Source organism: Trifolium pratense, linkage group LG2 (assembly GCF_020283565.1).
Source record: "Trifolium pratense cultivar HEN17-A07 linkage group LG2, ARS_RC_1.1, whole genome shotgun sequence".
Classification (NCBI taxonomy): Eukaryota; Viridiplantae; Streptophyta; class Magnoliopsida; order Fabales; family Fabaceae; genus Trifolium; species Trifolium pratense.
The window spans coordinates 72417634-72426666 of record NC_060060.1 but is presented as its reverse complement, the minus strand read 5'-3'; positions in this window follow the sequence as shown (position 1 = coordinate 72426666).

Here is a 9033-nt window from a genome sequence, read left to right as displayed (position 1 = left end):
TATAAAATATCGATTTACTAAAAATCGGGTCGTTACAACTCTACCCCCCTTAAAAGAATTTCGCCCTCGAAATTACCTAAGAGATAAAACAGAGAACGAACCCTCAACGCGGCATCTTCGGTTTCTTGCATACCGGACTTTTGTGACCTTCCTCGCCACAATTGAAACAAAACACTTTCACCCGACAAGCATCGGCCTTGTGCCCAAACTGCCCACAATTGAAACACTTGTCGCTTTTCCTCGGGCAATCATATGACATATGACCCCGCTCTCCACATTTGTAACAACTTCCACTTCCTTGCTTCTTCTTTCCACTTCCATTGCCCTTGTTCTCATACGGCTTACCACGATCCAAACCTTTTCCTTTCCTATCATTCAGAGCCTTATAGTAGTTGGTCTTGGCTTTGCTATCTTCATCACAAATCCTTGCCTTGGTCATAAGGGTCGGAAAATCCCTGATTTCAGAAAATCCAATCAAAAGCTTGATATCCGGACGAAGTCCACTCTCGAACTTGACACACTTATCCTCTTCGGCTTCCACCGTGTTGTAGTGTGGACTAAACACACACAAAGCTTCAAACTTAGCCGTATACTCGGCGACCGATAAATTTCCTTGCTTGAGCTCCATGAACTCGATCACTTTCTTATTCTTCACATCAGCCGGAAAGTACTTCCTTAAAAATTCCCTTTTGAAAGTTTCCCAAACGATAGCAACACCGTCCACTCCAATCCTGAGTTTCACATTCCTCCACCAAACGATTGCCTCCTCTCTAAGGGCATAAGTTCCCAAAGTAGTCTTGTTCTCCTCAGAACAACCCATTGCTTCAAAGATGATCTCAACCTCATCTAACCACTTGATAGCTCCCTCCGGGTTATAGCCTCCGGTAAACAGAGTCGGTTTATGCGACATAAACCTTTCCAATCTTTTCTCACTATCCCTTCCCGGGTCATTATCCCTTACCACCAATGTAGTCAAAGCAGTCAAAGCTTGTGCAATCTGAGCGTTGGTCCTAGCAGCAGCCATGATTCCTGAACGAATCACAACTTGACGTTAGAATGTATTAACAGTGTACCCAACACATGCTTCATACAAGAGAAAGAAAATCCTAATGGCTCACATGAACCGACCTGCTCTGATACCAACTATTGTAACACCCCGAACTAACTACCCTTAAAAACGTGATCTTAAAAACTTTTTAAAGATAAGTAGCCGGAGCGCTACGGAAAACATTTTATAAAACGATCGTGCACACGACACGAAACGTCGCAGCGGAAAACATAACATAAAGGATTTTCAAAGCAATGAACAACATAGTTCAAAAGATAAATCATTTACATAAAACATAAGTTAAGATGTTCGCATCGATATACGACGGAATACAAACGATCCCCGACTCGATGTTACAACATATCAGAGCACTAATATACATCACAACCAAACTAACTTAACCAAACTATACAAAGGTAGCCTACACTAGCTCCTCACCAAAAGTGCTCCTCGCCAAAACGATCTACAGCTAAAGCTCGATCGAAACCTCGACCTGAATACCTGAACCCCCAAAGGTCCAGCACATAACAAATAGGTAGAGAGTTAGTAAACATAATCACATACATACGAATATAGAAACGCACCTATATTCAACCTATCACGTATTACTAACTCACACACATGCCTCAATAAGCAATACACCAGATAACACATACTCACAAATACACAACCAGATAGTTTCACGTCATTTCGGACAACACAAAGAACTCACATAACACATAACACATAATTGCACATTTACTCAAATGCGACTAATGCCAAACATTCAATGTCATGCCAACCTAGACACGACTAATGCATGTGGTACCATCTTCTTTATCAAGGAACTTACCATTGATATCCTTCTTTATTGGACAAGTCCAATATCCTTCTTTATCAGACAAGTCTGATATCCCTAAGTAATGCATGAATTTATGAATGTCATGCATTTACCAAACATATGATAATCACTTAGCACGAAGCTACTGCTCACTACATGGATAACATAATCCATTAAACTTCTTTATCAGACAAACTGATATTCTTCTTTATCGGACAATCCGATATACAAACATACATATACTTCTTTGACATTTTATATAAATGCCATCACACAACACATTTATTAAACATATAATAATTCCAAACCAAAACGAAACCAAATACATGGATACTCACACTTTACAAACATTAACAAAAATTGCTGTCACAGAGCTGTTCGCTAAGCGAATCCGTAGCGAACCCGTAGCGAACACGTAGCGAACACGTAGCGAACACGTAGCGAACACGTTCGCTGTAGCGAACAGGTAGCGAACTACATCAGAGGATTACAGGTACATGGCGAACATGTAGCGAACTCGTAGCGAACTTATTCGCTAAGCGAATCCGTAGCGAATCCGTAGCGAACTTATTCGCTAAGCGAATCCGTAGCGAATCCGTAGCGAACTACACCAGAAAAATATCTGTTCTTGAGTTTCTAAGGCGGTTTAACATTGATTCCACTCAAAAATACATCTAAACATGTTATAAATGCATAACAAGTGATCAATCATGTATATACCATACATATATACATGAATCAACAATCAAAAACACCAAAACACATCACACATACAAAATCATGTCAATTTCTTGCAAAATAAGCAAAGTTGCATAAACATGCAAAACCATCATCAAACATATACATATTCCCTCCTAGATGTTCATTAAGCATACTAAGATGAAAAGACATGTTTATGATAAAGAAACTTCACCCAAAACCCCAAAGAAATTGGATGAGAGAGTTTAGGAATGGAGGCTAGACACCTCCCCTCTCTTGGATCACCCAAGCTTATGCTTAACCACTCTCACCTTAGATTGAATGATGATTCTTAGCCTCTAAATCTCTTCTCCTTGCTTGTGTTCTTCTTCTTGCTCTCCTAGGGTTCTTGCTTTGCTCCAAGCTTACAAACCTCAAACTTCTCATGAAAGCAAATTGTGATACTATTCCTTAGTTTGACTTGCTACTTATACTACTCTCCAATGGATCATGAACCAAGCCCAATAGCCTAAGCCCATTAAGCTCTCACACGCCCCAAGCCCATTAACACGACAAAGGTTTCGCTCACAAACTTATGTTCGCGATAAATAATTATAGGTCGCGTAAATAAATATTTAACACTAACCCAAAATATATGCAAATATATAAAATATCGATTTACTAAAAATCGGGTCGTTACAACTCTACCCCCCTTAAAAGAATTTCGCCCTCGAAATTACCTAAGAGATAAAACAGAGAACGAACCCTCAACGCGGCATCTTCGGTTTCTTGCATACCGGACTTTTGTGACCTTCCTCGCCACAATTGAAACAAAACACTTTCACCCGACAAGCATCGGCCTTGTGCCCAAACTGCCCACAATTGAAACACTTGTCGCTTTTCCTCGGGCAATCATATGACATATGACCCCGCTCTCCACATTTGTAACAACTTCCACTTCCTTGCTTCTTCTTTCCACTTCCATTGCCCTTGTTCTCATACGGCTTACCACGATCCAAACCTTTTCCTTTCCTATCATTCAGAGCCTTATAGTAGTTGGTCTTGGCTTTGCTATCTTCATCACAAATCCTTGCCTTGGTCATAAGGGTCGGAAAATCCCTGATTTCAGAAAATCCAATCAAAAGCTTGATATCCGGACGAAGTCCACTCTCGAACTTGACACACTTATCCTCTTCGGCTTCCACCGTGTTGTAGTGTGGACTAAACACACACAAAGCTTCAAACTTAGCCGTATACTCGGCGACCGATAAATTTCCTTGCTTGAGCTCCATGAACTCGATCACTTTCTTATTCTTCACATCAGCCGGAAAGTACTTCCTTAAAAATTCCCTTTTGAAAGTTTCCCAAACGATAGCAACACCGTCCACTCCAATCCTGAGTTTCACATTCCTCCACCAAACGATTGCCTCCTCTCTAAGGGCATAAGTTCCCAAAGTAGTCTTGTTCTCCTCAGAACAACCCATTGCTTCAAAGATGATCTCAACCTCATCTAACCACTTGATAGCTCCCTCCGGGTTATAGCCTCCGGTAAACAGAGTCGGTTTATGCGACATAAACCTTTCCAATCTTTTCTCACTATCCCTTCCCGGGTCATTATCCCTTACCACCAATGTAGTCAAAGCAGTCAAAGCTTGTGCAATCTGAGCGTTGGTCCTAGCAGCAGCCATGATTCCTGAACGAATCACAACTTGACGTTAGAATGTATTAACAGTGTACCCAACACATGCTTCATACAAGAGAAAGAAAATCCTAATGGCTCACATGAACCGACCTGCTCTGATACCAACTATTGTAACACCCCGAACTAACTACCCTTAAAAACGTGATCTTAAAAACTTTTTAAAGATAAGTAGCCGGAGCGCTACGGAAAACATTTTATAAAACGATCGTGCACACGACACGAAACGTCGCAGCGGAAAACATAACATAAAGGATTTTCAAAGCAATGAACAACATAGTTCAAAAGATAAATCATTTACATAAAACATAAGTTAAGATGTTCGCATCGATATACGACGGAATACAAACGATCCCCGACTCGATGTTACAATATATCAGAGCACTAATATACATCACAACCAAACTAACTTAACCAAACTATACAAAGGTAGCCTACACTAGCTCCTCACCAAAAGTGCTCCTCGCCAAAACGATCTACAGCTAAAGCTCGATCGAAACCTCGACCTGAATACCTGAACCCCCAAAGGTCCAGCACATAACAAATAGGTAGAGAGTTAGTAAACATAATCACATACATACGAATATAGAAACGCACCTATATTCAACCTATCACGTATTACTAACTCACACACATGCCTCAATAAGCAATACACCAGATAACACATACTCACAAATACACAACCAGATAGTTTCACGTCATTTCGGACAACACAAAGAACTCACATAACACATAACACATAATTGCACATTTACTCAAATGCGACTAATGCCAAACATTCAATGTCATGCCAACCTAGACACGACTAATGCATGTGGTACCATCTTCTTTATCAAGGAACTTACCATTGATATCCTTCTTTATTGGACAAGTCCAATATCCTTCTTTATCAGACAAGTCTGATATCCCTAAGTAATGCATGAATTTATGAATGTCATGCATTTACCAAACATATGATAATCACTTAGCACGAAGCTACTGCTCACTACATGGATAACATAATCCATTAAACTTCTTTATCAGACAAACTGATATTCTTCTTTATCGGACAATCCGATATACAAACATACATATACTTCTTTGACATTTTATATAAATGCCATCACACAACACATTTATTAAACATATAATAATTCCAAACCAAAACGAAACCAAATACATGGATACTCACACTTTACAAACATTAACAAAAATTGCTGTCACAGAGCTGTTCGCTAAGCGAATCCGTAGCGAACCCGTAGCGAACACGTAGCGAACACGTAGCGAACACGTAGCGAACACGTTCGCTGTAGCGAACAGGTAGCGAACTACATCAGAGGATTACAGGTACATGGCGAACATGTAGCGAACTCGTAGCGAACTTATTCGCTAAGCGAATCCGTAGCGAATCCGTAGCGAACTTATTCGCTAAGCGAATCCGTAGCGAATCCGTAGCGAACTACACCAGAAAAATATCTGTTCTTGAGTTTCTAAGGCGGTTTAACATTGATTCCACTCAAAAATACATCTAAACATGTTATAAATGCATAACAAGTGATCAATCATGTATATACCATACATATATACATGAATCAACAATCAAAAACACCAAAACACATCACACATACAAAATCATGTCAATTTCTTGCAAAATAAGCAAAGTTGCATAAACATGCAAAACCATCATCAAACATATACATATTCCCTCCTAGATGTTCATTAAGCATACTAAGATGAAAAGACATGTTTATGATAAAGAAACTTCACCCAAAACCCCAAAGAAATTGGATGAGAGAGTTTAGGAATGGAGGCTAGACACCTCCCCTCTCTTGGATCACCCAAGCTTATGCTTAACCACTCTCACCTTAGATTGAATGATGATTCTTAGCCTCTAAATCTCTTCTCCTTGCTTGTGTTCTTCTTCTTGCTCTCCTAGGGTTCTTGCTTTGCTCCAAGCTTACAAACCTCAAACTTCTCATGAAAGCAAATTGTGATACTATTCCTTAGTTTGACTTGCTACTTATACTACTCTCCAATGGATCATGAACCAAGCCCAATAGCCTAAGCCCATTAAGCTCTCACACGCCCCAAGCCCATTAACACGACAAAGGTTTCGCTCACAAACTTATGTTCGCGATAAATAATTATAGGTCGCGTAAATAAATATTTAACACTAACCCAAAATATATGCAAATATATAAAATATCGATTTACTAAAAATCGGGTCGTTACAAAAGTCATCCCAATATTCTTCCTCTTCATTGATCAAGTTCTGATTGTTCACTTGAGAACTTGTCAGCCATTGGTCAAGGACATAAGCCCTTCTTCCTTTGCATAGAACTTGTTTCCAAACTCTAGGTAGGACATATCCTTTCCTAGTTGGTAAATCTGAATGATACATAATTTCAGCTTTTGGTACCCATCTTCTGGGTCCACGCTTGTTAGTCCACAAATGATTACTGTGTTGTTGAGTGTGAGAGAAAGATTTTGGTTTGGAATAATAACTCTTTTGAAAATATTTCTTAGTTTGAGTTCTGTTATTATTCCAGGACTTGGATTGTTTATGCTCCCAGAGTTTGTATTTATCACCAGTCCATTGATTTGACTGGTTATACTTACTGACTCTAGAATCATAAATAACCTTAGTCCTATGTTGCCTCTGAGGTTTGAGGTTTGACTTTCTTTTAAAAACTTCTGAGCCTTTAGGTTGACTTTTCTCATGAACTGGAGTTCCTCTGGTTCCAGAAGTTGAAGCCTCAGATTTTGAAACTTTCAGAACATCTGAACTGACACTGTCAAGTTCTGAATAGCTTTTATCTTCTGAGCTTTTCTTCCCAGATCCTGAGGAACTTGGTTCCTCTGAGTTGTCATTTCCCAAATCTCTCAGATTATTATCCTCATCTTCCAGAGTACCAAATTTCTTTCCTTCTTCACTCTGAGGTACAACATAGTAAACCCAAGATTTTCCAACCTTTTTGGGATAGGTCTTTAGCTTTGAATATGTTCTACCATATTCATAGCCAAGTCCCTCTCCTCTATGTCTCATGACATTATAAACAAGATTAGCAGCTTTGCTCTTACCAAGGTTGAGATGCACAAACTGTTGAAGAGCCATTTCTTGCTCATCAGTAGGTTTGTGACACACAGCACAACCCTTTTCAAGATCATTTACTCTATTCAGAGTTTCTTGATATAGACCTTGAAAATGTTCTGCTTGTTCAGTCAGAGTGTTAAGGTTTTCTTGTAAAACTTTTTGTTTACTTAACACTCTGAGATGTTTCTCAATGACCTTGTTAAGTGCAGTTATAAGTTGAGATTTAGAACAGTCAGAAAATACCTCATCAGTTACTTCTGAATCTGATTCTGATTCATCGTCTGAGTCTACATCTGAGTCAGTTGAAGCCATCAGGGCTAGATTTGCTTCTTCTTCTTCCTCAAATGATAGCTCTTCAAAAGTAGCCATCAGACTCTTTCTCAATTTACTCTTGAATTGTTGCTTCTTTGAGCTGTATCTTTTGCTTTTGTCTTTAGCAGACATTTCTGGACAATCAGCAATAAAGTGTCCTGGCTTCTTACAGTTGAAGCAGTTCTTCTGATCATCCTTTTTGCTGACAAAATTTCTGGAGCTGTTACCTCCTCTGAAATTTCTTTTGTTAAATCTGTTCCATTGCTGAAACTTGGTGAATAACGCAAACTCATCCTCATTCATCTCATCCTCTTGACCATCACCAGAAGATTCTTCTTCAATATCAAGAAGCTGAGTCTTAAGAGCCTTAGAAGTAGTCTTAGTTGACTGTAGAGCCACTGACTTAGACTTCTTCTTAGTTTCTGAGTCAGCATCCAGAACCATCTCATGGCTTCTGAGATTGCTTATCAGAGCTTCAAGACTCAGAGTCTTGAGATTTTGAGCTTCCTCTATTGCAGTGACCTTGGGTCTCCAAGCAATAGGAAGACTTCTCAGAATCTTCTGAACATGGTCATAGGTAGAATAACTTCTCTTAAGAGCTTTAAGACCAGATACAAGGATTTGAAACCTTGTAAACATAGTCTCAATGTTTTCATCTTGTTGCATAGTGAAAAGTTCATATTGTCTTATCAAAAGACTAGCTTTAGCCTCTTGAACCTTTTCATTACCATCATAGGTAGCACACATAGAATCAAAGATAGATTTAGCAATAGACTTGTTCTCTATTCTGACATAGTCCTCATGTCTAATAGCACCAACAACAATGTCCTTTACTCTATGATGTTTTGTGTAGATTTTTAGGTTAGCTGGTGTAAGTAACTTTCTATTCTCCATGGACAACCTACCATGTTCATTCAAGTTTTCAAAAGTTACTCCCAACTCAACCAAATCCCACAACTCATGATCAATAGCAGTAATATTGCTATACAGTCTCTCTTTCCACCACTCAAATAATGAAGCATCACCATTGAATATAGGGGCTTTTCTATTGCCACTATGTTCATGTGATTCATTACTTAAGTAGTCATAACCAAAAGCATTTCTAGGACCACCACCAGCACCACTGGCCTCACCTTCACCAGTAGTTCTAGTACTACTATCATCTCCTCCAGACATAGTGTTCTCACAAGATCTTTACTGTCTCACTGTTAAGTGAAAGTAACAGACCAGGCGCTCTGATGCCAATTGAAGGTGTGAAAACACAAGAAGGGGGGGGTTGAATTGTGTTTTAGCTAAGTTAAAACTTTTTCAAGTTCTTAACTCAACTACGTTAGCAGCGGAAAAGTAACACAATAAATAACAAGTTAAGGAGATAGAGAGAGAGATCACACAAGCAATTTATA